Source organism: Nicotiana sylvestris, chromosome 12, assembly GCF_000393655.2.
Source record: "Nicotiana sylvestris chromosome 12, ASM39365v2, whole genome shotgun sequence".
NCBI lineage: Eukaryota > Viridiplantae > Streptophyta > Magnoliopsida > Solanales > Solanaceae > Nicotiana > Nicotiana sylvestris.
The window spans coordinates 66281271-66286925 of record NC_091068.1 but is presented as its reverse complement, the minus strand read 5'-3'; positions in this window follow the sequence as shown (position 1 = coordinate 66286925).

The following is a 5655-nucleotide window of genomic DNA, read 5'->3' as shown; positions in this document are numbered from 1 at the left end:
AGCAACAGTTCTCTATTCTCTTTCTAGAGAAGTATGTGCCACAGTCTCGCCAAGAGGAGATGCGTATGCAGTTCGAGCAGTTGCGTCAAAGAGAGATGACTGTGACGTAGTATGAGATGCGGTCCTCTAAGTTAACTCGCCATACGGTCTGGTTGGTTCCTACAGAATCGAGACAGGATCAGGAGGTTTGTTTATGGCCTCACATATCAGCTTCGGATGCTCATGACTAGGGAAAGGGTGATAGGTGCTACTTTTGAGGAGGTTGTTGACATCGCCCATGAGATTGAGTCGGTTCATCGCCAGAAGAGAGAGGAGAGGGAGGCCAAGAGGCCTCGGGGATCTGGTAGCTTTAGTAGTGCTCCTTCGAGGGGTCATTTCCAGTAGGGCAAAGGCCATCCATTCAGGCAGGCTTAGTCAGTTCACCCAGGTTATCGTGGGGCATCATCAGGTCATGGTTCTCACAGTTCTCATTAGGGCCATTCATCACTTAGTGCCCTTCCAGCCTAGAGTTCGTCCCGTGCTCCATCAGTTCAGGGTTCTTCCATGCCAGGTCTTTCTAGTGGTTATTCCGGTGCCAGGGGTTCCCTTCAGTCCCCATCTCCAACACCGGGGATTTGTTATGAGTGTGGAGAGTTTGGGCATATGAGGAGGCAGTGTCCTCGTCTTCATGATGGTCCATCTCAGCAGAGGGGTTAGCCCTCGATTTCAGCTCCAGTTACTTCACCACCCACCCAGCCAACTAGGGGTGAAGGTCAGTCAGCTAGGGGTCTCCCTAGAGGGGGAGGTCGATCAGGTGGTGGTCAGGCTCGTTTCTATGCCCTCCTAGGTAGACCAGATGTTGCTGCTTCAGATGCCGTGATTTCAGGTATTGTTTCAGTCTACCACAGAGATGCCTCTATATTATTTGATCCCGGTTCCACTTTTTCTTATGTGTCATCATACTTTGACCATTATTTGGATACGCCCCGTGAGTCTCTTATTTTACTTGTTCATGTATCTATTCCGGTGGGCGATACTGTTATTGTAGATCGTATGTATCGGTCATGTATGGTGACTATTGGGGGGTTTGGAGACCCGAGTGGATCTTTTATTATTGTGTATGGTGGATTTTGATGTCATTTTGGGCATGGATTGGCTATCTCCGTGCCATACTATTCTGGACTGTCATGCTAAGATAATCACATTGGCTATATCAGGTGTGCCACGGATTGAGTTGTGAGGTTTGACTGATTATGTTCCCAGTAAGGTAATCTCATTCTTGAAGGCCCAGCATATGGTTGAGAATGGTTGTCTTTCGTATCTAGCCTTTGTGAGGGATGTCGGTGCTAAGACTCCCAGTATTGATTCTGTTCTAGTTGTGAGGGATTTTCCTGATGTGTTTCCTGTAGACCTGCTGGGCATGCCACTAGACATGGATATTGATTTTGGTATTGACTTGTGTCGGGCACTCAACCCATTTCTATTCCGCCGTATCGTATGGCACCTGCTGAGTTGAAGGAATTAAAAGAGCAGCTTTAGGAACTCCTTGATAAGAGGTTCATTCGGCCTAGTGTGTCACCTTGGGGTTCGTCGGTTCTATTTGTGAAGAAGAAGGATGGCACTATGAGGATGTGCATTGATTATAGGCAATTGAACAAAGTAACAGTTAAGAACAAGTATCATTTGCCTCGCATTGATGATTTATTTGACCAGCTTCATGGAGCGAGGGTGTTCTCCAAGATTGATCTCCGTTCAGGTTATCACCAGTTGAAGATCAGGGACTCGGATATTCTTAAGACAACTTTCAGGACCCGATATGGTCATTATGAGTTCTTAGTGATGTCTTTTGGGATGGCCAATGCCCCAACAATATTCATGCATTTGATGAACAGCGTGTTTCGACCTTATCTCGACTCATTTGTCACAGTTTTCATTGATGATATTCTGATGTATTCGCGTAGTCAGGAGGAGCACGCGGAGCATTTGAGAGTTGTGTTTCAGAGATTGAGGGAGGAGAAGCTTTATGCAAAATCCTCCAAGTGTGAGTTTTGGATCAGTTCAGTGGCTTTCTTAGGGCACGTGGTGTCTAGCGAGGGTATTCAGGTTGATCCAAAGAAGATAGAAGCGGTTCAGAGTTGGCCCAAACCGTCCTCAGCCACAGAGATTCGCAACTTTCTTAGTTTGGTGGGCTATTATCGCCGGTTTGTTCAAGGTTTCTAGTCTATCGCATCGCCCTTGACCAAGTTGACTCAGAAATGTGCTTCATTTGTATGGTCGGATAAGTGTGAGGAGAGCTTTTAGAAGCTCAAGACAGCCTTGACCACATCTCCAGTGTTGGTTTTACCATCAGCTTCAGGTTCATATACCATGTATTGTGATGCTTCGAGAGTTGGTATCGATTGTGTGTTGATGCAGGAGGGTAGAGTTATTGCTTATGCTTCTTGTCAGTTGAATCCCCATGAGAAGAACCACCCCGTTTATGATTTGGAGTTGGCTGCCATAGTTCACGCGTTGAAGATTTGGAGGCATTACTTGTATGGTGTGTCTTGTAAGGTGTTTACCGATCATCGTAATCTCCAGCACTTGTTCAAACAGAAGGATCTCAATTTGAGGCAGCAAAGGTGGTTGGAGTTGCTAAAGGATTATGATATCACTATATTGTACCATCCGGGAAAGGATAATGTGGTGGCCGATACTTTGAGACGAAAGGCGGTGAGTATGAGAGTTTGGCATATATTCCAGTTGGGGAGAGATCTCTTGCAGTTGATGTTCAGGCCTTGGCCAATCAGTTCGTGAGGTTAGATATTTCGGAGCCCAGTCGGGTATTGGCTTGTGTGGTTTCTCGGTCTTCCTTATATGATCGCATCAGAGAGCGCCAGTATGATGTCCGTATTTACTTGTCCTTAAGGAATGAGTTCAGCATGATGATGCCAGAGATGTGACTATTGGTGATGGTGGGGTGTTGAGGATGCAGGGCCGAATTTGTTGCCCAATGTGGATAGGCTTCAGGAGTTGATTCTGGAGAAGGCCCATAGCTCGCGATATTTCATTCATCCGGGTGCCGCAAAGATGTACCAGGATTTGAGGTAGCACTATTGGTGGAGAAGAATGAAGAAAGACATCGTGGGATTTGTAGCTCGGTGTCTCAATTGTCAGCAGGTGAAATATGAGCATCAGAGACCTGGTGGCTTGCTTCAGCGGATGGATATTCTAGAGTGGAAGTGGGAACGGATCACCATGGACTTTGTAGTTGGACTCCCACGGAATTTGAGGAAGTTCGATGGTATTTGAGTGATTGTGAATCGGCTGGCCAAGTCCGCGCACTTTATTCCTGTGTGTACTACCTATTCTTCAGAGCGGTTGGCAGAGATATATATCTGGAAGATTGTTCGTTTGCATGGTGTCCCAGTTTCCATCATTTCAGATATGGGCACTCAGTTTACTTCACAGTTTTAGAGGTCTGCGCACCGAGAGTTAGGTACTCAGGTGGAGTTGAGCACAATTTTTTATCCTCAGACGGACGGGCAGTCCGAATGCACTATTCAAATATTGGAGGATATGTTGTGTGCTTGTGTCATTGATTTTGGAGGGTCATGGGATCAGTTTTTACCGCTTGCAGAGTTTGCTTACAACAACAGCTACCAGTCGAGTATTCAAAAGGCTCCATACGCAGCTTTATATGGGAGACGGTGTAGATCTCCAGTTGGTTGGTTTGAGTCGGGTGAGGCTAGTATATTGGGTACAAACTTGGTGTAAGATGCTTTAGACAAGGTGAAAGTGATTCAGGAGAGGCTTCGTACAACGCAGTCGAGATAGAAGAGTTATGCTGATAGGAAGGTTCGGGATGTGTCCTACATGGTTGGCGAGAAGGTTCTGTTGAAGGTTTTACCTATGAAGGGTGTTATGAGGTTTGGGAAGAAAGGTAAATTGAGTCCTCGATTCATTGGGCTTTTTGAGGTGCTTAGGAGGATTGGGGAGGTGGCTTATGAGCTTGCTTTGCGACCCAGCTTATCGAGTGTGCATCCGGTATTTCATGTTTCTATGCTCCGAAAGTATATTGGGGATCTGTCTCATGTTCTGGATTTCAGCACGGTTCAGTTAGATGATGATTTGACCTATAGTGTGGAGCCAGTAGCTATCTTGGATTGTCATGTTCAAAAGTTGAGGTCAAAGGATATAGCTTCAGTAAAAGTATAGTCGAGAGGTCGGCCAGTGGAGGAGGCTACTTGGGAGACCGAGCAAGAGATGCAGAGCAGATATCCTCACCTGTTTGAGGCTTCATGTATGTTTCTTGACTTGTTCGAGGACGAACGTTTGTTTAAGTTGGGGAGGATGTGACGACCCGGCCAGTCGTCTCATGAGTTACTGCTCTGTTTCCCACATTTCTGCTCCTTATTGCTTTGTCTATCGGTTCTATATGTGATCGGGTTGGTTGGCTCGGGTTTGGAAAGGATTTGGTAAGGTTTGAGACACTTAGTCTCTTTTGAGGAAAACTTAAGTTTGAAAAGTCAATCGGATGTTGACTTATGTGTTAGAGGGCTCGTATGTGAGTTTCGATGGTTCGGATAGCTCCGGGAGGTGATTTAGGACTTAGGAGCGTGATCGAAATAGGTTTTGGAGGTTCGGAGTAGATTTAGGCTTGAATTGGCAAAGTTGGTATTATGGAGATTTCCGGTTGGTGGGTGAGATTTTGATATAAGGTTCGGAATGGAATTCCGAGAGTTACACTAGTTCCGTTGTGTCATTTGGGATGTGTGTGCAAAATTTAAGGTCATTTGGACAAGGTTTGGTTGGGTTTTTGATCAAAAGTGGAATTCGGAAGATTTTGGGAAACTTAGGCTTGAATCCGATGAGTTTTGGTTGATCTGATGTTGTTTGAGGTGTTTTGAAGATTGGTATAAGTTTGAATAAGGTTATGGGGCATGTTTGTGCTTTTGGTTGACGTCCAGGGGGCCTCGGGGGTGATTTCGGATGGTTGACGGAGAGTTTGGAAGTTTGATGAAGCCGTAGATTTTCTGCTTCTGGTGTTTCCACACCAGCAGATTGGGGACCGCAGGTGCGATGCCGCAGATGCGAAGAAGAGGGGCGCAGCAACGGAAAGGGCCTGGGAAGGCTGGAGCCGCAGAAGCGGCTGAGGAGCCGCATCTGCGATGGCGTAGGTGCAGGAAAGAGATCGCAGATGCGGAAGTGGGCGTTTAAGCGAAAAACCGCAGAAGCGGCGCTTGGCCGCAAAAGCGGTACCGCAAATGCGGTGGATTGACCGCAGGTGCGAAAATGCGTGGGTTAGAATGTAAATATTTCTTCATTCGCGATTTTCAGAGGGTTTCACCATTTTTAAACGCGAGTTCTGGAGTTTTGGGCGATATTGAAAGGAGAATTCAAGAGGGCTTCATTTAGGTAAGGATTTTGGGTCAAAAACCCGTTCCTATGGTATTATCTCACGGATTAGAGCTATAATTAATGGAATTTAAGGGTTAAATATTGGGGAAAACTAGCGTTTGGTATTGGAGACCTAGACTTGAGGATTTGAAGGGCCATTTGTGGTCGGATTTCAGAACTTTTGATATGTATGAACTCGTGGGGAAATAAGGAATCTATTGATGTGAATATTATCGAATTCGGAGATGTGGGCCCGGGGGTCGAGTTTTGGCAATTTCGAGATTTTTGGTATTATTT